The sequence below is a fragment of the Phyllobates terribilis genome, unplaced genomic scaffold (genome assembly GCF_046119375.1).
Source record: "Phyllobates terribilis strain yellow unplaced genomic scaffold, ASM4611937v1 Scaffold_416__1_contigs__length_1633014, whole genome shotgun sequence".
NCBI classification, from domain to species: domain Eukaryota; kingdom Metazoa; phylum Chordata; class Amphibia; order Anura; family Dendrobatidae; genus Phyllobates; species Phyllobates terribilis.
The window spans coordinates 334,187-358,684 of NW_027363176.1; the positions used below are offsets into that span (position 1 = coordinate 334,187).

The window sequence follows — 24,498 nt, forward strand, 5'->3', positions numbered from 1 at the left end:
AGGCGGGGGGTGGGGTGGAACGAGCAGCTGTCTACCCTTAGCAGGAGGGCTCCTGATTACATACCTCTCCTGCTGCTGCTGCTGCTGGCTGTCCAGCAGCAGACTGAAGGTGGCTGCTGCTGTGCACAGGTATATAAAGGCTCAGAGCCTATTATGACACGCGCAGCCAGCGTTCCATTGCCACATTCCATCTACTGCAGGCAGGATACCTGGCTGGCTGAATGTCGCTGAGAAGCTCACAGAGACCGCCATAAGCAACAGTTTAACAGAATGCCACAGACTAATCAACCAAACTTTTTGGGTTGGGTTCTCTTTTATAGTCTGCAGGCATTAAATGAAAGAAGTCAGTGTTCCAGCAGAAGGAGACAACGTTTCAGAAAAGGCATTGTAGCAAACCAAAAAAGAAATTTTAAGCGCAGCAGAGTAACCAGCGCACATACCTGTTAGCTCAGGTGAGTTTAAAAGGCTGCTGTTGATAACAAGGGCATTTGCTAAATAGATGGTGTGTGTGCAACAATATACTGAAAGGTCAATTATATTGTGCAGCTTATCTCACCACCTGTAGTTATTTAGGTGAAAGCTCCAAAATGCTTGCCTAATATGTCTGTTTATCCAAAAGGAAGTAAAAAGGGAGAGCTAGAAAGATAGCATTGCATCACATTACATGGCAATGCAATGCACAGTTGCTGAAGTTGAACCAAAATGAGCTTGTAATCTGGCTTCTGCAACTTTGAACATGAAAAATCCAATGAGGAGAAGAAAAGCAAAGCCAAAGAGTCCATCCCAAAATCCGACAAACAAGCAAAATGAACAAAAAACATTGAATTCAATTCTTTCTGATTTTAGAAACTGCATTAAAGAAGGGGTGCACCGGTCCTGGAGATACTGCAATACCAGGTCAATGCGTGGAGTGGACAGAGCAAGCTCTTTTTCCATCTCCCTGTTCTAAAAATCCATTTAATATATGGTCCCCAGATAGGGGACGTATCAGATATTAAACTGATAAGAACAGATACTACACTTGATCTTAGCCAAAAGGCCGAGAAGCGATAACCAGAATTGGTTTCAAACTACGGAGCTACCCAAGGATCCTGAAAAGTCCATTTGTGGAGATGAGCTCCTGGACTCCCGTTAAGAAGACATGTTGTCAACCTCTAGATCCCTTACATGCCTGCACTTTTCGGCTTGCTGCTGCTGCAATCCACGCGTTTTAGATCTGCATAACTCCACCTCTTTAAACACAGCACCTTCACCCCCTGCTGTTCCCACCCGCCTCAACACCGTTGGAAGGGAGGAGAACCAATTAAGGCGGGGGGTGGGGTGGAACGAGCAGCTGTCTACCCTTAGCAGGAGGGCTCCTGATTACATACCTCTCCTGCTGCTGCTGCTGCTGGCTGTCCAGCAGCAGACTGAAGGTGGCTGCTGCTGTGCACAGGTATATAAAGGCTCAGAGCCTATTATGACACGCGCAGCCAGCGTTCCATTGCCACATTCCATCTACTGCAGGCAGGATACCTGGCTGGCTGAATGTCGCTGAGAAGCTCACAGAGACCGCCATAAGCAACAGTTTAACAGAATGCCACAGACTAATCAACCAAACTTTTTGGGTTGGGTTCTCTTTTATAGTCTGAAGGCATTAAATGAAAGAAGTCAGTGTTCCAGCAGAAGGAGACAACGTTTCAGAAAAGGCATTGTAGCAAACCAAAAAAGAAATTTTAAGCGCAGCAGAGTAACCAGCGCACATACCTGTTAGCTCAGGTGAGTTTAAAAGGCTGCTGTTGATAACAAGGGCATTTGCTAAATAGATGGTGTGTGTGCAACAATATACTGAAAGGTCAATTATATTGTGCAGCTTATCTCACCACCTGTAGTTATTTAGGTGAAAGCTCCAAAATGCTTGCCTAATATGTCTGTTTATCCAAAAGGAAGTAAAAAGGGAGAGCTAGAAAGATAGCATTGCATCACATTACATGGCAATGCAATGCACAGTTGCTGAAGTTGAACCAAAATGAGCTTGTAATCTGGCTTCTGCAACTTTGAACATGAAAAATCCAATGAGGAGAAGAAAAGCAAAGCCAAAGAGTCCATCCCAAAATCCGACAAACAAGCAAAATGAACAAAAAACATTGAATTAAATTCTTTCTGATTTTAGAAACTGCATTAAAGAAGGGGTGCACCGGTCCTGGAGATACTGCAATACCAGGTCAATGCATGGAGTGGACAGAGCAAGCTCTTTTTCCATCTCCCTGCTCTAAAAATCCATTTAATATATGGTCCCCAGATAGGGGACGTATCAGATATTAAACTGATAAGAACAGATACTACACTTGATCTTAGCCAAAAGGCCGAGAAGCGATAACCAGAATTGGTTTCAAACTACGGAGCCACCCAAGGATCCTGAAAAGTCCATTTGTGGAGATGAGCTCCTGGACTCCCGTTAAGAAGACATGTTGTCAACCTCTAGATCCCTTACATGCCTGCACTTTTCGGCTTGCTGCTGCTGCAATCCACGCGTTTTAGATCTGCATAACTCCACCTCTTTAAACACAGCACCTTCACCCCCTGCTGTTCCCACCCGCCTCAACACCGTTGGAAGGGAGGAGAACCAATTAAGGCGGGGGGTGGGGTGGAACGAGCAGCTGTCTACCCTTAGCAGGAGGGCTCCTGATTACATACCTCTCCTGCTGCTGCTGCTGCTGGCTGTCCAGCAGCAGACTGAAGGTGGCTGCTGCTGTGCACAGGTATATAAAGGCTCAGAGCCTATTATGACACGCGCAGCCAGCGTTCCATTGCCACATTCCATCTACTGCAGGCAGGATACCTGGCTGGCTGAATGTCGCTGAGAAGCTCACAGAGACCGCCATAAGCAACAGTTTAACAGAATGCCACAGACTAATCAACCAAACTTTTTGGGTTGGGTTCTCTTTTATAGTCTGCAGGCATTAAATGAAAGAAGTCAGTGTTCCAGCAGAAGGAGACAACGTTTCAGAAAAGGCATTGTAGCAAACCAAAAAAGAAATTTTAAGCGCAGCAGAGTAACCAGCGCACATACCTGTTAGCTCAGGTGAGTTTAAAAGGCTGCTGTTGATAACAAGGGCATTTGCTAAATAGATGGTGTGTGTGCAACAATATACTGAAAGGTCAATTATATTGTGCAGCTTATCTCACCACCTGTAGTTATTTAGGTGAAAGCTCCAAAATGCTTGCCTAATATGTCTGTTTATCCAAAAGGAAGTAAAAAGGGAGAGCTAGAAAGATAGCATTGCATCACATTACATGGCAATGCAATGCACAGTTGCTGAAGTTGAACCAAAATGAGCTTGTAATCTGGCTTCTGCAACTTTGAACATGAAAAATCCAATGAGGAGAAGAAAAGCAAAGCCAAAGAGTCCATCCCAAAATCCGACAAACAAGCAAAATGAACAAAAAACATTGAATTCAATTCTTTCTGATTTTAGAAACTGCATTAAAGAAGGGGTGCACCGGTCCTGGAGATACTGCAATACCAGGTCAATGCGTGGAGTGGACAGAGCAAGCTCTTTTTCCATCTCCCTGTTCTAAAAATCCATTTAATATATGGTCCCCAGATAGGGGACGTATCAGATATTAAACTGATAAGAACAGATACTACACTTGATCTTAGCCAAAAGGTCGAGAAGCGATAACCAGAATTGGTTTCAAACTACGGAGCCACCCAAGGATCCTGAAAAGTCCATTTGTGGAGATGAGCTCCTGGACTCCCGTTAAGAAGACATGTTGTCAACCTCTAGATCCCTTACATGCCTGCACTTTTCGGCTTGCTGCTGCTGCAATCCACGCGTTTTAGATCTGCATAACTCCACCTCTTTAAACACAGCACCTTCACCCCCTGCTGTTCCCACCCGCCTCAACACCGTTGGAAGGGAGGAGAACCAATTAAGGCGGGGGGTGGGGTGGAACGAGCAGCTGTCTACCCTTAGCAGGAGGGCTCCTGATTACATACCTCTCCTGCTGCTGCTGCTGCTGGCTGTCCAGCAGCAGACTGAAGGTGGCTGCTGCTGTGCACAGGTATATAAAGGCTCAGAGCCTATTATGACACGCGCAGCCAGCGTTCCATTGCCACATTCCATCTACTGCAGGCAGGATACCTGGCTGGCTGAATGTCGCTGAGAAGCTCACAGAGACCGCCATAAGCAACAGTTTAACAGAATGCCACAGACTAATCAACCAAACTTTTTGGGTTGGGTTCTCTTTTATAGTCTGCAGGCATTAAATGAAAGAAGTCAGTGTTCCAGCAGAAGGAGACAACGTTTCAGAAAAGGCATTGTAGCAAACCAAAAAAGAAATTTTAAGCGCAGCAGAGTAACCAGCTCACATACCTGTTAGCTCAGGTGAGTTTAAAAGGCTGCTGTTGATAACAAGGGCATTTGCTAAATAGATGGTGTGTGTGCAACAATATACTGAAAGGTCAATTATATTGTGCAGCTTATCTCACCACCTGTAGTTATTTAGGTGAAAGCTCCAAAATGCTTGCCTAATATGTCTGTTTATCCAAAAGGAAGTAAAAAGGGAGAGCTAGAAAGATAGCATTGCATCACATTACATGGCAATGCAATGCACAGTTGCTGAAGTTGAACCAAAATGAGCTTGTAATCTGGCTTCTGCAACTTTGAACATGAAAAATCCAATGAGGAGAAGAAAAGCAAAGCCAAAGAGTCCATCCCAAAATCCGACAAACAAGCAAAATGAACAAAAAACATTGAATTCAATTCTTTCTGATTTTAGAAACTGCATTAAAGAAGGGGTGCACCGGTCCTGGAGATACTGCAATACCAGGTCAATGCGTGGAGTGGACAGAGCAAGCTCTTTTTCCATCTCCCTGTTCTAAAAATCCATTTAATATATGGTCCCCAGATAGGGGACGTATCAGATATTAAACTGATAAGAACAGATACTACACTTGATCTTAGCCAAAAGGCCGAGAAGCGATAACCAGAATTGGTTTCAAACTACGGAGCCACCCAAGGATCCTGAAAAGTCCATTTGTGGAGATGAGCTCCTGGACTCCCGTTAAGAAGACATGTTGTCAACCTCTAGATCCCTTACATGCCTGCACTTTTCGGCTTGCTGCTGCTGCAATCCACGCGTTTTAGATCTGCATAACTCCACCTCTTTAAACACAGCACCTTCACCCCCTGCTGTTCCCACCCGCCTCAACACCGTTGGAAGGGAGGAGAACCAATTAAGGCGGGGGGTGGGGTGGAACGAGCAGCTGTCTACCCTTAGCAGGAGGGCTCCTGATTACATACCTCTCCTGCTGCTGCTGCTGCTGGCTGTCCAGCAGCAGACTGAAGGTGGCTGCTGCTGTGCACAGGTATATAAAGGCTCAGAGCCTATTATGACACGCGCAGCCAGCGTTCCATTGCCACATTCCATCTACTGCAGGCAGGATACCTGGCTGGCTGAATGTCGCTGAGAAGCTCACAGAGACCGCCATAAGCAACAGTTTAACAGAATGCCACAGACTAATCAACCAAACTTTTTGGGTTGGGTTCTCTTTTATAGTCTGCAGGCATTAAATGAAAGAAGTCAGTGTTCCAGCAGAAGGAGACAACGTTTCAGAAAAGGCATTGTAGCAAACCAAAAAAGAAATTTTAAGCGCAGCAGAGTAACCAGCTCACATACCTGTTAGCTCAGGTGAGTTTAAAAGGCTGCTGTTGATAACAAGGGCATTTGCTAAATAGATGGTGTGTGTGCAACAATATACTGAAAGGTCAATTATATTGTGCAGCTTATCTCACCACCTGTAGTTATTTAGGTGAAAGCTCCAAAATGCTTGCCTAATATGTCTGTTTATCCAAAAGGAAGTAAAAAGGGAGAGCTAGAAAGATAGCATTGCATCACATTACATGGCAATGCAATGCACAGTTGCTGAAGTTGAACCAAAATGAGCTTGTAATCTGGCTTCTGCAACTTTGAACATGAAAAATCCAATGAGGAGAAGAAAAGCAAAGCCAAAGAGTCCATCCCAAAATCCGACAAACAAGCAAAATGAACAAAAAACATTGAATTCAATTCTTTCTGATTTTAGAAACTGCATTAAAGAAGGGGTGCACCGGTCCTGGAGATACTGCAATACCAGGTCAATGCGTGGAGTGGACAGAGCAAGCTCTTTTTCCATCTCCCTGTTCTAAAAATCCATTTAATATATGGTCCCCAGATAGGGGACGTATCAGATATTAAACTGATAAGAACAGATACTACACTTGATCTTAGCCAAAAGGCCGAGAAGCGATAACCAGAATTGGTTTCAAACTACGGAGCCACCCAAGGATCCTGAAAAGTCCATTTGTGGAGATGAGCTCCTGGACTCCCGTTAAGAAGACATGTTGTCAACCTCTAGATCCCTTACATGCCTGCACTTTTCGGCTTGCTGCTGCTGCAATCCACGCGTTTTAGATCTGCATAACTCCACCTCTTTAAACACAGCACCTTCACCCCCTGCTGTTCCCACCCGCCTCAACACCGTTGGAAGGGAGGAGAACCAATTAAGGCGGGGGGTGGGGTGGAACGAGCAGCTGTCTACCCTTAGCAGGAGGGCTCCTGATTACATACCTCTCCTGCTGCTGCTGCTGCTGGCTGTCCAGCAGCAGACTGAAGGTGGCTGCTGCTGTGCACAGGTATATAAAGGCTCAGAGCCTATTATGACACGCGCAGCCAGCGTTCCATTGCCACATTCCATCTACTGCAGGCAGGATACCTGGCTGGCTGAATGTCGCTGAGAAGCTCACAGAGACCGCCATAAGCAACAGTTTAACAGAATGCCACAGACTAATCAACCAAACTTTTTGGGTTGGGTTCTCTTTTATAGTCTGCAGGCATTAAATGAAAGAAGTCAGTGTTCCAGCAGAAGGAGACAACGTTTCAGAAAAGGCATTGTAGCAAACCAAAAAAGAAATTTTAAGCGCAGCAGAGTAACCAGCGCACATACCTGTTAGCTCAGGTGAGTTTAAAAGGCTGCTGTTGATAACAAGGGCATTTGCTAAATAGATGGTGTGTGTGCAACAATATACTGAAAGGTCAATTATATTGTGCAGCTTATCTCACCACCTGTAGTTATTTAGGTGAAAGCTCCAAAATGCTTGCCTAATATGTCTGTTTATCCAAAAGGAAGTAAAAAGGGAGAGCTAGAAAGATAGCATTGCATCACATTACATGGCAATGCAATGCACAGTTGCTGAAGTTGAACCAAAATGAGCTTGTAATCTGGCTTCTGCAACTTTGAACATGAAAAATCCAATGAGGAGAAGAAAAGCAAAGCCAAAGAGTCCATCCCAAAATCCGACAAACAAGCAAAATGAACAAAAAACATTGAATTCAATTCTTTCTGATTTTAGAAACTGCATTAAAGAAGGGGTGCACCGGTCCTGGAGATACTGCAATACCAGGTCAATGCGTGGAGTGGACAGAGCAAGCTCTTTTTCCATCTCCCTGTTCTAAAAATCCATTTAATATATGGTCCCCAGATAGGGGACGTATCAGATATTAAACTGATAAGAACAGATACTACACTTGATCTTAGCCAAAAGGCCGAGAAGCGATAACCAGAATTGGTTTCAAACTACGGAGCCACCCAAGGATCCTGAAAAGTCCATTTGTGGAGATGAGCTCCTGGACTCCCGTTAAGAAGACATGTTGTCAACCTCTAGATCCCTTACATGCCTGCACTTTTCGGCTTGCTGCTGCTGCAATCCACGCGTTTTAGATCTGCATAACTCCACCTCTTTAAACACAGCACCTTCACCCCCTGCTGTTCCCACCCGCCTCAACACCGTTGGAAGGGAGGAGAACCAATTAAGGCGGGGGGTGGGGTGGAACGAGCAGCTGTCTACCCTTAGCAGGAGGGCTCCTGATTACATACCTCTCCTGCTGCTGCTGCTGCTGGCTGTCCAGCAGCAGACTGAAGGTGGCTGCTGCTGTGCACAGGTATATAAAGGCTCAGAGCCTATTATGACACGCGCAGCCAGCGTTCCATTGCCACATTCCATCTACTGCAGGCAGGTTACCTGGCTGGCTGAATGTCGCTGAGAAGCTCACAGAGACCGCCATAAGCAACAGTTTAACAGAATGCCACAGACTAATCAACCAAACTTTTTGGGTTGGGTTCTCTTTTATAGTCTGCAGGCATTAAATGAAAGAAGTCAGTGTTCCAGCAGAAGGAGACGTTTCAGAAAAGGCATTGTAGCAAACCAAAAAAGAAATTTTAAGCGCAGCAGAGTAACCAGCGCACATACCTGTTAGCTCAGGTGAGTTTAAAAGGCTGCTGTTGATAACAAGGGCATTTGCTAAATAGATGGTGTGTGTGCAACAATATACTGAAAGGTCAATTATATTGTGCAGCTTATCTCACCACCTGTAGTTATTTAGGTGAAAGCTCCAAAATGCTTGCCTAATATGTCTGTTTATCCAAAAGGAAGTAAAAAGGGAGAGCTAGAAAGATAGCATTGCATCACATTACATGGCAATGCAATGCACAGTTGCTGAAGTTGAACCAAAATGAGCTTGTAATCTGGCTTCTGCAACTTTGAACATGAAAAATCCAATGAGGAGAAGAAAAGCAAAGCCAAAGAGTCCATCCCAAAATCCGACAAACAAGCAAAATGAACAAAAAACATTGAATTCAATTCTTTCTGATTTTAGAAACTGCATTAAAGAAGGGGTGCACCGGTCCTGGAGATACTGCAATACCAGGTCAATGCGTGGAGTGGACAGAGCAAGCTCTTTTTCCATCTCCCTGTTCTAAAAATCCATTTAATATATGGTCCCCAGATAGGGGACGTATCAGATATTAAACTGATAAGAACAGATACTACACTTGATCTTAGCCAAAAGGCCGAGAAGCGATAACCAGAATTGGTTTCAAACTACGGAGCCACCCAAGGATCCTGAAAAGTCCATTTGTGGAGATGAGCTCCTGGACTCCCGTTAAGAAGACATGTTGTCAACCTCTAGATCCCTTACATGCCTGCACTTTTCGGCTTGCTGCTGCTGCAATCCACGCGTTTTAGATCTGCATAACTCCACCTCTTTAAACACAGCACCTTCACCCCCTGCTGTTCCCACCCGCCTCAACACCGTTGGAAGGGAGGAGAACCAATTAAGGCGGGGGGTGGGGTGGAACGAGCAGCTGTCTACCCTTAGCAGGAGGGCTCCTGATTACATACCTCTCCTGCTGCTGCTGCTGCTGGCTGTCCAGCAGCAGACTGAAGGTGGCTGCTGCTGTGCACAGGTATATAAAGGCTCAGAGCCTATTATGACACGCGCAGCCAGCGTTCCATTGCCACATTCCATCTACTGCAGGCAGGATACCTGGCTGGCTGAATGTCGCTGAGAAGCTCACAGAGACCGCCATAAGCAACAGTTTAACAGAATGCCACAGACTAATCAACCAAACTTTTTGGGTTGGGTTCTCTTTTATAGTCTGCAGGCATTAAATGAAAGAAGTCAGTGTTCCAGCAGAAGGAGACAACGTTTCAGAAAAGGCATTGTAGCAAACCAAAAAAGAAATTTTAAGCGCAGCAGAGTAACCAGCGCACATACCTGTTAGCTCAGGTGAGTTTAAAAGGCTGCTGTTGATAACAAGGGCATTTGCTAAATAGATGGTGTGTGTGCAACAATATACTGAAAGGTCAATTATATTGTGCAGCTTATCTCACCACCTGTAGTTATTTAGGTGAAAGCTCCAAAATGCTTGCCTAATATGTCTGTTTATCCAAAAGGAAGTAAAAAGGGAGAGCTAGAAAGATAGCATTGCATCACATTACATGGCAATGCAATGCACAGTTGCTGAAGTTGAACCAAAATGAGCTTGTAATCTGGCTTCTGCAACTTTGAACATGAAAAATCCAATGAGGAGAAGAAAAGCAAAGCCAAAGAGTCCATCCCAAAATCCGACAAACAAGCAAAATGAACAAAAAACATTGAATTCAATTCTTTCTGATTTTAGAAACTGCATTAAAGAAGGGGTGCACCGGTCCTGGAGATACTGCAATACCAGGTCAATGCGTGGAGTGGACAGAGCAAGCTCTTTTTCCATCTCCCTGTTCTAAAAATCCATTTAATGTATGGTCCCCAGATAGGGGACGTATCAGATATTAAACTGATAAGAACAGATTTTTTTTTTTTTTTTTGAAAGCCCGAATTCGTGTACAAAACCCGAGTGCGCTTAAAAAAGTGACAAGTGCCACAAAAAAAGTGCACTAGGATGCTGGTCTTCTTGAAACCCTCTCCAAAAGGAGAAGGGTCCCCCAAACCATTCCCCGTCCCTCCGAGCCAAAAGGCCACAGCGAGGAACAGGGACAAAAAGCCACCTCCAGCCGAAGCCAGAGGCGACCCAATCTTACCCCCAGCACCTGCCCGAGTTCTCACCCGAGCAAGGCACTGGGAGCCAAAGACTGTGCTCCCCTCCCGGAAGAGGGGAGCCAACAACGCTCTCCTCCCGAAAGAGGAGAGCCAGGGGGGTTCAGGGGGGAGCGGAACCTGATGGCCACACACTCCCCCCCTAGACCTGCCAAGAGAGGAACCCGTAAGGGAACCGCATCCCGACAAAATCCTAGTAGGACGTGACACACGTGAATAAGTGGACACACAGTGACAAAGAAATTAAATAAATAGTGAAGGTTTCACAGTATAATACTGCCCGGACCTTCGACCGGGAATTGAAAAATTCCCCATCCTAAGGCCAGAAGGCCCGGAATAAGGGTGTGTGCGAAGAAAGAAAATTTGAAGTGCTTGTGCAAATGTGCCATAAACTCAAGTGGGGTTCCCAATCCCAGTGAGTTAAGGCACCCCAGGGTCACCACTCCTGGGGCACTTCACACTTCGGGCTTTCGATCTTCCCCGGCCCAATGGCGTCGATCCTGGGGGGCCATGCTTTCCACCAGATGACTATATTAGCCACCTGGCGTACTAACAAGCGCCTAAACCCCAGTGTGCATAATGTATCAATCTACTAGGGCGGCCAACATCCAAAACCGCCTTTTCGAAAGATACTACACTTGATCTTAGCCAAAAGGCCGAGAAGCGATAACCAGAATTGGTTTCAAACTACGGAGCCACCCAAGGATCCTGAAAAGTCCATTTGTGGAGATGAGCTCCTGGACTCCCGTTAAGAAGACATGTTGTCAACCTCTAGATCCCTTACATGCCTGCACTTTTCGGCTTGCTGCTGCTGCAATCCACGCGTTTTAGATCTGCATAACTCCACCTCTTTAAACACAGCACCTTCACCCCCTGCTGTTCCCACCCGCCTCAACACCGTTGGAAGGGAGGAGAACCAATTAAGGCGGGGGGTGGGGTGGAACGAGCAGCTGTCTACCCTTAGCAGGAGGGCTCCTGATTACATACCTCTCCTGCTGCTGCTGCTGCTGGCTGTCCAGCAGCAGACTGAAGGTGGCTGCTGCTGTGCACAGGTATATAAAGGCTCAGAGCCTATTATGACATGCGCAGCCAGCGTTCCATTGCCACATTCCATCTACTGCAGGCAGGATACCTGGCTGGCTGAATGTCGCTGAGAAGCTCACAGAGACCGCCATAAGCAACAGTTTAACAGAATGCCACAGACTAATCAACCAAACTTTTTGGGTTGGGTTCTCTTTTATAGTCTGCAGGCATTAAATGAAAGAAGTCAGTGTTCCAGCAGAAGGAGACAACGTTTCAGAAAAGGCATTGTAGCAAACCAAAAAAGAAATTTTAAGCGCAGCAGAGTAACCAGCGCACATACCTGTTAGCTCAGGTGAGTTTAAAAGGCTGCTGTTGATAACAAGGGCATTTGCTAAATAGATGGTGTGTGTGCAACAATATACTGAAAGGTCAATTATATTGTGCAGCTTATCTCACCACCTGTAGTTATTTAGGTGAAAGCTCCAAAATGCTTGCCTAATATGTCTGTTTATCCAAAAGGAAGTAAAAAGGGAGAGCTAGAAAGACAGCATTGCATCACATTACATGGCAATGCAATGCACAGTTGCTGAAGTTGAACCAAAATGAGCTTGTAATCTGGCTTCTGCAACTTTGAACATGAAAAATCCAATGAGGAGAAGAAAAGCAAAGCCAAAGAGTCCATCCCAAAATCCGACAAACAAGCAAAATGAACAAAAAACATTGAATTCAATTCTTTCTGATTTTAGAAACTGCATTAAAGAAGGGGTGCACCGGTCCTGGAGATACTGCAATACCAGGTCAATGCGTGGAGTGGACAGAGCAAGCTCTTTTTCCATCTCCCTGTTCTAAAAATCCATTTAATATATGGTCCCCAGATAGGGGACGTATCAGATATTAAACTGATAAGAACAGATACTACACTTGATCTTAGCCAAAAGGCCGAGAAGCGATAACCAGAATTGGTTTCAAACTACGGAGCCACCCAAGGATCCTGAAAAGTCCATTTGTGGAGATGAGCTCCTGGACTCCCGTTAAGAAGACATGTTGTCAACCTCTAGATCCCTTACATGCCTGCACTTTTCGGCTTGCTGCTGCTGCAATCCACGCGTTTTAGATCTGCATAACTCCACCTCTTTAAGCACAGCACCTTCACCCCCTGCTGTTCCCACCCACCTCAACACCGTTGGAAGGGAGGAGAACCAATTAAGGCGGGGGGTGGGGTGGAACGAGCAGCTGTCTACCCTTAGCAGGAGGGCTCCTGATTACATACCTCTCCTGCTGCTGCTGCTGCTGGCTGTCCAGCAGCAGACTGAAGGTGGCTGCTGCTGTGCACAGGTATATAAAGGCTCAGAGCCTATTATGACACGCGCAGCCAGCGTTCCATTGCCACATTCCATCTACTGCAGGCAGGATACCTGGCTGGCTGAATGTCGCTGAGAAGCTCACAGAGACGGCCATAAGCAACAGTTTAACAGAATGCCACAGACTAATCAACCAAACTTTTTGGGTTGGGTTCTCTTTTATAGTCTGCAGGCATTAAATGAAAGAAGTCAGTGTTCCAGCAGAAGGAGACAACGTTTCAGAAAAGGCATTGTAGCAAACCAAAAAAGAAATTTTAAGCGCAGCAGAGTAACCAGCGCACATACCTGTTAGCTCAGGTGAGTTTAAAAGGCTGCTGTTGATAACAAGGGCATTTGCTAAATAGATGGTGTGTGTGCAACAATATACTGAAAGGTCAATTATATTGTGCAGCTTATCTCACCACCTGTAGTTATTTAGGTGAAAGCTCCAAAATGCTTGCCTAATATGTCTGTTTATCCAAAAGGAAGTAAAAAGGGAGAGCTAGAAAGATAGCATTGCATCACATTACATGGCAATGCAATGCACAGTTGCTGAAGTTGAACCAAAATGAGCTTGTAATCTGGCTTCTGCAACTTTGAACATGAAAAATCCAATGAGGAGAAGAAAAGCAAAGCCAAAGAGTCCATCCCAAAATCCGACAAACAAGCAAAATGAACAAAAAACATTGAATTCAATTCTTTCTGATTTTAGAAACTGCATTAAAGAAGGGGTGCACCGGTCCTGGAGATACTGCAATACCAGGTCAATGCGTGGAGTGGACAGAGCAAGCTCTTTTTCCATCTCCCTGTTCTAAAAATCCATTTAATATATGGTCCCCAGATAGGGGACGTATCAGATATTAAACTGATAAGAACAGATACTACACTTGATCTTAGCCAAAAGGCCGAGAAGCGATAACCAGAATTGGTTTCAAACTACGGAGCCACCCAAGGATCCTGAAAAGTCCATTTGTGGAGATGAGCTCCTGGACTCCCGTTAAGAAGACATGTTGTCAACCTCTAGATCCCTTACATGCCTGCACTTTTCGGCTTGCTGCTGCTGCAATCCACGCGTTTTAGATCTGCATAACTCCACCTCTTTAAACACAGCACCTTCACCCCCTGCTGTTCCCACCCGCCTCAACACCGTTGGAAGGGAGGAGAACCAATTAAGGCGGGGGGTGGGGTGGAACGAGCAGCTGTCTACCCTTAGCAGGAGGGCTCCTGATTACATACCTCTCCTGCTGCTGCTGCTGCTGGCTGTCCAGCAGCAGACTGAAGGTGGCTGCTGCTGTGCACAGGTATATAAAGGCTCAGAGCCTATTATGACACGCGCAGCCAGCGTTCCATTGCCACATTCCATCTACTGCAGGCAGGATACCTGGCTGGCTGAATGTCGCTGAGAAGCTCACAGAGACGGCCATAAGCAACAGTTTAACAGAATGCCACAGACTAATCAACCAAACTTTTTGGGTTGGGTTCTCTTTTATAGTCTGCAGGCATTAAATGAAAGAAGTCAGTGTTCCAGCAGAAGGAGACAACGTTTCAGAAAAGGCATTGTAGCAAACCAAAAAAGAAATTTTAAGCGCAGCAGAGTAACCAGCGCACATACCTGTTAGCTCAGGTGAGTTTAAAAGGCTGCTGTTGATAACAAGGGCATTTGCTAAATAGATGGTGTGTGTGCAACAATATACTGAAAGGTCAATTATATTGTGCAGCTTATCTCACCACCTGTAGTTATTTAGGTGAAAGCTCCAAAATGCTTGCCTAATATGTCTGTTTATCCAAAAGGAAGTAAAAAGGGAGAGCTAGAAAGATAGCATTGCATCACATTACATGGCAATGCAATGCACAGTTGCTGAAGTTGAACCAAAATGAGCTTGTAATCTGGCTTCTGCAACTTTGAACATGAAAAATCCAATGAGGAGAAGAAAAGCAAAGCCAAAGAGTCCATCCCAAAATCCGACAAACAAGCAAAATGAACAAAAAACATTGAATTCAATTCTTTCTGATTTTAGAAACTGCATTAAAGAAGGGGTGCACCGGTCCTGGAGATACTGCAATACCAGGTCAATGCGTGGAGTGGACAGAGCAAGCTCTTTTTCCATCTCCCTGTTCTAAAAATCCATTTAATATATGGTCCCCAGATAGGGGACGTATCAGATATTAAACTGATAAGAACAGATACTACACTTGATCTTAGCCAAAAGGCCGAGAAGCGATAACCAGAATTGGTTTCAAACTACGGAGCCACCCAAGGATCCTGAAAAGTCCATTTGTGGAGATGAGCTCCTGGACTCCCGTTAAGAAGACATGTTGTCAACCTCTAGATCCCTTACATGCCTGCACTTTTCGGCTTGCTGCTGCTGCAATCCACGCGTTTTAGATCTGCATAACTCCACCTCTTTAAACACAGCACCTTCACCCCCTGCTGTTCCCACCCGCCTCAACACCGTTGGAAGGGAGGAGAACCAATTAAGGCGGGGGGTGGGGTGGAACGAGCAGCTGTCTACCCTTAGCAGGAGGGCTCCTGATTACATACCTCTCCTGCTGCTGCTGCTGCTGGCTGTCCAGCAGCAGACTAAAGGTGGCTGCTGCTGTGCACAGGTATATAAAGGCTCAGAGCCTATTATGACACGAGCAGCCAGCGTTCCATTGCCACATTCCATCTACTGCAGGCAGGATACCTGGCTGGCTGAATGTCGCTGAGAAGCTCACAGAGACCGCCATAAGCAACAGTTTAACAGAATGCCACAGACTAATCAACCAAACTTTTTGGGTTGGGTTCTCTTTTATAGTCTGCAGGCATTAAATGAAAGAAGTCAGTGTTCCAGCAGAAGGAGACAACGTTTCAGAAAAGGCATTGTAGCAAATCAAAAAAGAAATTTTAAGCGCAGCAGAGTAACCAGCGCACATACCTGTTAGCTCAGGTGAGTTTAAAAGGCTGCTGTTGATAACAAGGGCATTTGCTAAATAGATGGTGTGTGTGCAACAATATACTGAAAGGTCAATTATATTGTGCAGCTTATCTCACCACCTGTAGTTATTTAGGTGAAAGCTCCAAAATGCTTGCCTAATATGTCTGTTTATCCAAAAGGAAGTAAAAAGGGAGAGCTAGAAAGATAGCATTGCATCACATTACATGGCAATGCAATGCACAGTTGCTGAAGTTGAACCAAAATGAGCTTGTAATCTGGCTTCTGCAACTTTGAACATGAAAAATCCAATGAGGAGAAGAAAAGCAAAGCCAAAGAGTCCATCCCAAAATCCGACAAACAAGCAAAATGAACAAAAAACATTGAATTCAATTCTTTCTGATTTTAGAAACTGCATTAAAGAAGGGGTGCACCGGTCCTGGATATACTGCAATACCAGGTCAATGCGTGGAGTGGACAGAGCAAGCTCTTTTTCCATCTCCCTGTTCTAAAAATCCATTTAATATATGGTCCCCAGATAGGGGACGTATCAGATATTAAACTGATAAGAACAGATACTACACTTGATCTTAGCCAAAAGGCCGAGAAGCGATAACCAGAATTGGTTTCAAACTACGGAGCCACCCAAGGATCCTGAAAAGTCCATTTGTGGAGATGAGCTCCTGGACTCCCGTTAAGAAGACATGTTGTCAACCTCTAGATCCCTTACATGCCTGCACTTTTCGGCTTGCTGCTGCTGCAATCCACGCGTTTTAGATCTGCATAACTCCACCTCTTTAAACACAGCACCTTCACCCCCTGCTGTTCCCACCCGCCTCAACACCGTTGGAAGGGAGGAGAACCAATTAAGGCGGGGGGTGGGGTGGAACGAGCAGCTGTCTACCCTTAGCAGGAGGGCTCCTGATTACATACCTCTCCTGCTGCTGCTGCTGCTGCTGGCTGTCCAGCAGCAGACTGAAGGTGGCTGCTGCTGTGCACAGGTATATAAAGGCTCAGAGCCTATTATGACACGCGCAGCCAGCGTTCCATTGCCACATTCCATCTACTGCAGGCAGGATACCTGGCTGGCTGAATGTCGCTGAGAAGCTCACAGAGACCGCCATAAGCAACAGTTTAACAGAATGCCACAGACTAATCAACCAAACTTTTTGGGTTGGGTTCTCTTTTATAGTCTGCAGGCATTAAATGAAAGAAGTCAGTGTTCCAGCAGAAGGAGACAACGTTTCAGAAAAGGCATTGTAGCAAACCAAAAAAGAAATTTTAAGCGCAGCAGAGTAACCAGCGCACATACCTGTTAGCTCAGGTGAGTTTAAAAGGCTGCTGTTGATAACAAGGGCATTTGCTAAATAGATGGTGTGTGTGCAACAATATACTGAAAGGTCAATTATATTGTGCAGCTTATCTCACCACCTGTAGTTATTTAGGTGAAAGCTCCAAAATGCTTGCCTAATATGTCTGTTTATCCAAAAGGAAGTAAAAAGGGAGAGCTAGAAAGACAGCATTGCATCACATTACATGGCAATGCAATGCACAGTTGCTGAAGTTGAACCAAAATGAGCTTGTAATCTGGCTTCTGCAACTTTGAACATGAAAAATCCAATGAGGAGAAGAAAAGCAAAGCCAAAGAGTCCATCCCAAAATCCGACAAACAAGCAAAATGAACAAAAAACATTGAATTCAATTCTTTCTGATTTTAGAAACTGCATTAAAGAAGGGGTGCACCGGTCCTGGAGATACTGCAATACCAGGTCAATGCGTGGAGTGGACAGAGCAAGCTCTTTTTCCATCTCCCTGTTCTAAAAATCCATTTAATATATGGTCCCCAGATAGGGGACGTATCAGATATTAAACTGATAAGAACAGATACTACACTTGATCTTAGCCAAAAGGCCGAGAAGCGATAACCAGAATTGGTTTCAAACTACGGAGCCACCCAAGGATCCTGAAAAGTCCATTTGTGGAGATGAGCTCCTGGACTCCCGTTAAGAAGACATGTTGTCAACCTCTAGATCCCTTACATGCCTGCACTTTTCGGCTTGCTGCTGCTGCAATCCACGCGTTTTAGATCTGCATAACTCCACCTCTTTAAGCACAGCACCTTCACCCCCTGCTGTTCCCACCCACCTCAACACCGTTGGAAGGGAGGAGAACCAATTAAGGCGGGGGGTGGGGTGGAACGAGCAGCTGTCTACCCTTAGCAGGAGGGCTCCTGATTACATACCTCTCCTGCTGCTGCTGCTGCTGGCTGTCCAGCAGCAGACTGAAGGTGGCTGCTGCTGTGCACAGGTATATAAAGGCTCAGAGCCTATTATGACACGCGCAGCCAGCGTTCCATTGCCACATTCCATCTACTGCAGGCAGGATACCTGGCTGGCTGAATGTCGCTGAGAAGCTCACAGAGACCGCCATAAGCAACAGTTTAACAGAATGCCACAGACTAATCAACCAAACTTTTTGGGTTGGGTTCTCTTTTATAGTCTGCAGGCATTAAATGAAAGAAGTCAGTGTTCCAGCAGAAGGAGACAACGTTTCAGAAAAGGCATTGTAGCAAACCAAAAAAGAAATTTTAAGCGCAGCAGAGTAACCAGCGCACATACCTGTTAGCTCAGGTGAGTTTAAAAGGCTGCTGTTGATAACAAGGGCATTTGCTAAATAGATGGTGTGTGTGCAACAATATACTGAAAGGTCAATTATATTGTGCAGCTTATCTCACCACCTGTAGTTATTTAGGTGAAAGCTCCAAAATGCTTGCCTAATATGTCTGTTTATCCAAAAGGAAGTAAAAAGGGAGAGCTAGAAAGATAGCATTGCATCACATTACATGGCAATGCAATGCACAGTTGCTGAAGTTGAACCAAAATGAGCTTGTAATCTGGCTTCTGCAACTTTGAACATGAAAAATCCAATGAGGAGAAGAAAAGCAAAGCCAAAGAGTCCATCCCAAAATCCGACAAACAAGCAAAATGAACAAAAAACATTGAATTCAATTCTTTCTGATTTTAGAAACTGCATTAAAGAAGGGGTGCACCGGTCCTGGAGATACTGCAATACCAGGTCAATGCGTGGAGTGGACAGAGCAAGCTCTTTTTCCATCTCCCTGTTCTAAAAATCCATTTAATATATGGTCCCCAGATAGGGGACGTATCAGATATTAAACTGATAAGAACAGATACTACACTTGATCTTAGCCAAAAGGCCGAGAAGCGATAACCAGAATTGGTTTCAAACTACGGAGCCACCCAAGGATCCTGAAAAGTCCATTTGTGGAGATGAGCTCCTGGACTCCCGTTAAGAAGACATGTTGTCAACCTCTAGATCCCTTACATGCCTGCACTTTTCGGCTTGCTGCTGCTGCAATCCACGCGTTTTAGATCTGCATAACTCCACCTCTTTAAACACAGCACCTTCACCCCCTGCTGTTCCCACCCGCCTCAACACCGTTGGAAGGGAGGAGAACCAATTAAGGCGGGGGGTGGGGTGGAACGAGCAGCTGTCTACCCTTAGCAGGAGGGCTCCTGATTACATACCTCTCCTGCTGCTGCTGCTGCTGGCTGTCCAGCAGCAGACTGAAGGTGGCTGCTGCTGTGCACAGGTATATAAAGGCTCAGAGCCTATTATGACACGCGCAGCCAGCGTTCCATTGCCACATTCCATCTACTGCAGGCAGGATACCTGGCTGGCTGAATGTCGCTGAGAAGCTCACAGAGACGGCCATAAGCAACAGTTTAACAGAATGCCACAGACTAATCAACCAAACTTTTTGGGTTGGGTTCTCTTTTATAGTCTGCAGGCATTAAATGAAAGAAGTCAGTGTTCCAGCAGAAGGAGACAACGTTTCAGAAAAGGCATTGTAGCAAACCAAAAAAGAAATTTTAAGCGCAGCAGAGTAACCAGCGCACATACCTGTTAGCTCAGGTGAGTTTAAAAGGCTGCTGTTGATAACAAGGGCATTTGCTAAATAGATGGTGTGTGTGCAACAATATACTGAAAGGTCAATTATATTGTGCAGCTTATCTCACCACCTGTAGTTATTTAGGTGAAAGCTCCAAAATGCTTGCCTAATATGTCTGTTTATCCAAAAGGAAGTAAAAAGGGAGAGCTAGAAAGATAGCATTGCATCACATTACATGGCAATGCAATGCACAGTTGCTGAAGTTGAACCAAAATGAGCTTGTAATCTGGCTTCTGCAACTTTGAACATGAAAAATCCAATGAGGAGAAGAAAAGCAAAGCCAAAGAGTCCATCCCAAAATCCGACAAACAAGCAAAATGAACAAAAAACATTGAATTCAATTCTTTCTGATTTTAGAAACTGCATTAAAGAAGGGGTGCACCGGTCCTGGAGATACTGCAATACCAGGTCAATGCGTGGAGTGGACAGAGCAAGCTCTTTTTCCATCTCCCTGTTCTAAAAATCCATTTAATATATGGTCCCCAGATAGGGGACGTATCAGATATTAAACTGATAAGAACAGATACTACACTTGATCTTAGCCAAAAGGCCGAGAAGCGATAACCAGAATTGGTTTCAAACTACGGAGCCACCCAAGGATCCTGAAAAGTCCATTTGTGGAGATGAGCTCCTGGACTCCCGTTAAGAAGACATGTTGTCAACCTCTAGATCCCTTACATGCCTGCACTTTTCGGCTTGCTGCTGCTGCAATCCACGCGTTTTAGATCTGCATAACTCCACCTCTTTAAACACAGCACCTTCACCCCCTGCTGTTCCCACCCGCCTCAACACCGTTGGAAGGGAGGAGAACCAATTAAGGCGGGGGGTGGGGTGGAACGAGCAGCTGTCTACCCTTAGCAGGAGGGCTCCTGATTACATACCTCTCCTGCTGCTGCTGCTGCTGGCTGTCCAGCAGCAGACTAAAGGTGGCTGCTGCTGTGCACAGGTATATAAAGGCTCAGAGCCTATTATGACACGCGCAGCCAGCGTTCCATTGCCACATTCCATCTACTGCAGGCAGGATACCTGGCTGGCTGAATGTCGCTGAGAAGCTCACAGAGACCGCCATAAGCAACAGTTTAACAGAATGCCACAGACTAATCAACCAAACTTTTTGGGTTGGGTTCTCTTTTATAGTCTGCAGGCATTAAATGAAAGAAGTCAGTGTTCCAGCAGAAGGAGACAACGTTTCAGAAAAGGCATTGTAGCAAATCAAAAAAGAAATTTTAAGCGCAGCAGAGTAACCAGCGCACATACCTGTTAGCTCAGGTGAGTTTAAAAGGCTGCTGTTGATAACAAGGGCATTTGCTAAATAGATGGTGTGTGTGCAACAATATACTGAAAGGTCAATTATATTGTGCAGCTTATCTCACCACCTGTAGTTATTTAGGTGAAAGCTCCAAAATGCTTGCCTAATATGTCTGTTTATCCAAAAGGAAGTAAAAAGGGAGAGCTAGAAAGATAGCATTGCATCACATTACATGGCAATGCAATGCACAGTTGCTGAAGTTGAACCAAAATGAGCTTGTAATCTGGCTTCTGCAACTTTGAACATGAAAAATCCAATGAGGAGAAGAAAAGCAAAGCCAAAGAGTCCATCCCAAAATCCGACAAACAAGCAAAATGAACAAAAAACATTGAATTCAATTCTTTCTGATTTTAGAAACTGCATTAAAGAAGGGGTGCACCGGTCCTGGAGATACTGCAATACCAGGTCAATGCGTGGAGTGGACAGAGCAAGCTCTTTTTCCATCTCCCTGTTCTAAAAATCCATTTAATATATGGTCCCCAGATAGGGGACGTATCAGATATTAAACTGATAAGAACAGATACTACACTTGATCTTAGCCAAAAGGCCGAGAAGCGATAACCAGAATTGGTTTCAAACTACGGAGCCACCCAAGGATCCTGAAAAGTCCATTTGTGGAGATGAGCTCCTGGACTCCCGTTAAGAAGACATGTTGTCAACCTCTAGATCCCTTACATGCCTGCACTTTTCGGCTTGCTGCTGCTGCAATCCACGCGTTTTAGATCTGCATAACTCCACCTCTTTAAACACAGCACCTTCACCCCCTGCTGTTCCCACCCGCCTCAACACCGTTGGAAGGGAGGAGAACCAATTAAGGCGGGGGGTGGGGTGGAACGAGCAGCTGTCTACCCTTAGCAGGAGGGCTCCTGATTACATACCTCTCCTGCTGCTGCTGCTGCTGCTGGCTGTCCAGCAGCAGACTGAAGGTGGCTGCTGCTGTGCACAGGTATATAAAGGCTCAGAGCCTATTATGACACGCGCAGCCAGCGTTCCATTGCCACATTCCATCTACTGCAGGCAGGATACCTGGCTGGCTGAATGTCGCTGAGAAGCTCACAGAGACCGCCATAAGCAACAGTTTAACAGAATGCCACAGACTAATCAACCAAACTTTTTGGGTTGGGTTCTCTTTTATAGTCTGCAGGCATTAAATGAAAGAAGTCAGTGTTCCAGCAGAGGGAGACAACGTTTCAGAAAAGGCATTGTAGCAAACCAAAAAAGAAATTTTAAGCGCAGCAGAGTAACCAGCGCACATACCTGTTAGCTCAGGTGAGTTTAAAAGGCTGCTGTTGATAACAAGGGCATTTGCTAAATAGATGGTGTGTGTGCAACAATATACTGAAAGGTCAATTATATTGTGCAGCTTATCTCACCACCTGTAGTTATTTAGGTGAAAGCTCCAAAATGCTTGCCTAATATGTCTGTTTATCCAAAAGGAAGTAAAAAGGGAGAGCTAGAAAGATAGCATTGCATCACATTACATGGCAATGCAATGCACAGTTGCTGAAGTTGAACCAAAATGAGCTTGTAATCTGGCTTCTGCAACTTTGAACATGAAAAATCCAATGAGGAGAAGAAAAGCAAAGCCAAAGAGTCCATCCCAAAATCCGACAAACAAGCAAAATGAACAAAAAACATTGAATTCAATTCTTTCTGATTTTAGAAACTGCATTAAAGAAGGGGTGCACCGGTCCTGGAGATACTGCAATACCAGGTCAATGCGTGGAGTGGACAGAGCAAGCTCTTTTTCCATCTCCCTGTTCTAAAAATCCATTTAATATATGGTCCCCAGATAGGGGACGTATCAGATATTAAACTGATAAGAACAGATACTACACTTGATCTTAGCCAAAAGGCCGAGAAGCGATAACCAGAATTGGTTTCAAACTACGGAGCCACCCAAGGATCCTGAAAAGTCCATTTGTGGAGATGAGCTCCTGGACTCCCGTTAAGAAGACATGTTGTCAACCTCTAGATCCCTTACATGCCTGCACTTTTCGGCTTGCTGCTGCTGCAATCCACGCGTTTTAGATCTGCATAACTCCACCTCTTTAAACACAGCACCTTCACCCCCTGCTGTTCCCACCCGCCTCAACACCATTGGAAGGGAGGAGAACCAATTAAGGCGGGGGGTGGGGTGGAACGAGCAGCTGTCTACCCTTAGCAGGAGGGCTCCTGATTACATACCTCTCCTGCTGCTGCTGCTGCTGGCTGTCCAGCAGCAGACTGAAGGTGGCTGCTGCTGTGCACAGGTATATAAAGGCTCAGAGCCTATTATGACACGCGCAGCCAGCGTTCCATTGCCACATTCCATCTACTGCAGGCAGGATACCTGGCTGGCTGAATGTCGCTGAGAAGCTCACAGAGACCGCCATAAGCAACAGTTTAACAGAATGCCACAGACTAATCAACCAAACTTTTTGGGTTGGGTTCTCTTTTATAGTCTGCAGGCATTAAATGAAAGAAGTCAGTGTTCCAGCAGAAGGAGACAACGTTTCAGAAAAGGCATTGTAGCAAACCAAAAAAGAAATTTTAAGCGCAGCAGAGTAACAGCGCACATACCTGTTAGCTCAGGTGAGTTTAAAAGGCTGCTGTTGATAACAAGGGCATTTGCTAAATAGATGGTGTGTGTGCAACAATATACTGAAAGGTCAATTATATTGTGCAGCTTATCTCACCACCTGTAGTTATTTAGGTGAAAGCTCCAAAATGCTTGCCTAATATGTCTGTTTATCCAAAAGGAAGTAAAAAGGGAGAGCTAGAAAGATAGCATTGCATCACATTACATGACAATGCAATGCACAGTTGCTGAAGTTGAACCAAAATGAGCTTGTAATCTGGCTTCTGCAACTTTGAACATGAAAAATCCAATGAGGAGAAGAAAAGCAAAGCCAAAGAGTCCATCCCAAAATCCGACAAACAAGCAAAATGAACAAAAAACATTGAATTCAATTCTTTCTGATTTTAGAAACTGCATTAAAGAAGGGGTGCACCGGTCCTGGAGATACTGCAATACCAGGTCAATGCGTGGAGTGGACAGAGCAAGCTCTTTTTCCATCTCCCTGTTCTAAAAATCCATTTAATATATGGTCCCCAGATAGGGGACGTATCAGATATTAAACTGATAAGAACAGATACTACACTTGATCTTAGCCAAAAGGCCGAGAAGCGATAACCAGAATTGGTTTCAAACTACGGAGCCACCCAAGGATCCTGAAAAGTCCATTTGTGGAGATGAGCTCCTGGACTCCCGTTAAGAAGACATGTTGTCAACCTCTAGATCCCTTACATGCCTGCACTTTTCGGCTTGCTGCTGCTGCAATCCACGCGTTTTAGATCTGCATAACTCCACCTCTTTAAACACAGCACCTTCACCCCCTGCTGTTCCCACCCGCCTCAACACCATTGGAAGGGAGGAGAACCAATTAACGCGGGGGGTGGGGTGGAACGAGCAGCTGTCTACCCTTAGCAGGAGGGCTCCTGATTACATACCTCTACTACTGCTGCTGCTGCTGGCTGTCCAGCAGCAGACTGAAGGTG

The 24,498-nt window shown here is 45.2% G+C and overlaps 17 non-coding genes and 2 pseudogenes across 17 annotated transcripts; all 19 read right to left on the reverse strand.

The window, feature by feature from the left end:
• Positions 1-860: 860 nt before the first annotated feature.
• On the reverse strand, positions 861-1,051 carry LOC141227395 (U2 spliceosomal RNA). The gene has a single exon (XR_012294391.1). It is a non-coding gene; the product is annotated as a U2 spliceosomal RNA (small nuclear RNA).
• A 1,115-nt stretch (positions 1,052-2,166) lies between these two features.
• Positions 2,167-2,357, reverse strand: LOC141226956 (U2 spliceosomal RNA). Its single transcript, XR_012294069.1, has one exon. It is a non-coding gene; the product is annotated as a U2 spliceosomal RNA (small nuclear RNA).
• Positions 2,358-3,472: 1,115 nt separating this feature from the next.
• Positions 3,473-3,663, reverse strand: LOC141227089 (U2 spliceosomal RNA). Its single transcript, XR_012294198.1, has one exon. It is a non-coding gene; the product is annotated as a U2 spliceosomal RNA (small nuclear RNA).
• Positions 3,664-4,778: 1,115 nt separating this feature from the next.
• LOC141227396 (U2 spliceosomal RNA) lies at positions 4,779-4,969 on the reverse strand. The gene has a single exon (XR_012294392.1). It is a non-coding gene; the product is annotated as a U2 spliceosomal RNA (small nuclear RNA).
• Positions 4,970-6,084: 1,115 nt separating this feature from the next.
• Positions 6,085-6,275, reverse strand: LOC141227398 (U2 spliceosomal RNA). The gene has a single exon (XR_012294394.1). It is a non-coding gene; the product is annotated as a U2 spliceosomal RNA (small nuclear RNA).
• Positions 6,276-7,390: 1,115 nt separating this feature from the next.
• Positions 7,391-7,581, reverse strand: LOC141227399 (U2 spliceosomal RNA). The gene has a single exon (XR_012294395.1). It is a non-coding gene; the product is annotated as a U2 spliceosomal RNA (small nuclear RNA).
• A 1,112-nt stretch (positions 7,582-8,693) lies between these two features.
• On the reverse strand, positions 8,694-8,884 carry LOC141227400 (U2 spliceosomal RNA). Its single transcript, XR_012294396.1, has one exon. It is a non-coding gene; the product is annotated as a U2 spliceosomal RNA (small nuclear RNA).
• Positions 8,885-9,999: 1,115 nt separating this feature from the next.
• Positions 10,000-10,180, reverse strand: LOC141227256 (U2 spliceosomal RNA; annotated as a pseudogene).
• Positions 10,181-10,974: 794 nt separating this feature from the next.
• LOC141227338 (U2 spliceosomal RNA) lies at positions 10,975-11,066 on the reverse strand (annotated as a pseudogene).
• A 1,115-nt stretch (positions 11,067-12,181) lies between these two features.
• Positions 12,182-12,372, reverse strand: LOC141227401 (U2 spliceosomal RNA). The gene has a single exon (XR_012294397.1). It is a non-coding gene; the product is annotated as a U2 spliceosomal RNA (small nuclear RNA).
• A 1,115-nt stretch (positions 12,373-13,487) lies between these two features.
• On the reverse strand, positions 13,488-13,678 carry LOC141227402 (U2 spliceosomal RNA). Its single transcript, XR_012294398.1, has one exon. It is a non-coding gene; the product is annotated as a U2 spliceosomal RNA (small nuclear RNA).
• Positions 13,679-14,793: 1,115 nt separating this feature from the next.
• LOC141227403 (U2 spliceosomal RNA) lies at positions 14,794-14,984 on the reverse strand. Its single transcript, XR_012294399.1, has one exon. It is a non-coding gene; the product is annotated as a U2 spliceosomal RNA (small nuclear RNA).
• Positions 14,985-16,099: 1,115 nt separating this feature from the next.
• LOC141226962 (U2 spliceosomal RNA) lies at positions 16,100-16,290 on the reverse strand. Its single transcript, XR_012294075.1, has one exon. It is a non-coding gene; the product is annotated as a U2 spliceosomal RNA (small nuclear RNA).
• Positions 16,291-17,408: 1,118 nt separating this feature from the next.
• On the reverse strand, positions 17,409-17,599 carry LOC141227404 (U2 spliceosomal RNA). Its single transcript, XR_012294400.1, has one exon. It is a non-coding gene; the product is annotated as a U2 spliceosomal RNA (small nuclear RNA).
• Positions 17,600-18,714: 1,115 nt separating this feature from the next.
• LOC141227405 (U2 spliceosomal RNA) lies at positions 18,715-18,905 on the reverse strand. Its single transcript, XR_012294401.1, has one exon. It is a non-coding gene; the product is annotated as a U2 spliceosomal RNA (small nuclear RNA).
• Positions 18,906-20,020: 1,115 nt separating this feature from the next.
• LOC141227406 (U2 spliceosomal RNA) lies at positions 20,021-20,211 on the reverse strand. The gene has a single exon (XR_012294402.1). It is a non-coding gene; the product is annotated as a U2 spliceosomal RNA (small nuclear RNA).
• A 1,115-nt stretch (positions 20,212-21,326) lies between these two features.
• LOC141227408 (U2 spliceosomal RNA) lies at positions 21,327-21,517 on the reverse strand. The gene has a single exon (XR_012294403.1). It is a non-coding gene; the product is annotated as a U2 spliceosomal RNA (small nuclear RNA).
• Positions 21,518-22,635: 1,118 nt separating this feature from the next.
• On the reverse strand, positions 22,636-22,826 carry LOC141227410 (U2 spliceosomal RNA). Its single transcript, XR_012294405.1, has one exon. It is a non-coding gene; the product is annotated as a U2 spliceosomal RNA (small nuclear RNA).
• A 1,114-nt stretch (positions 22,827-23,940) lies between these two features.
• On the reverse strand, positions 23,941-24,131 carry LOC141227411 (U2 spliceosomal RNA). The gene has a single exon (XR_012294406.1). It is a non-coding gene; the product is annotated as a U2 spliceosomal RNA (small nuclear RNA).
• Positions 24,132-24,498: the final 367 nt, after the last annotated feature.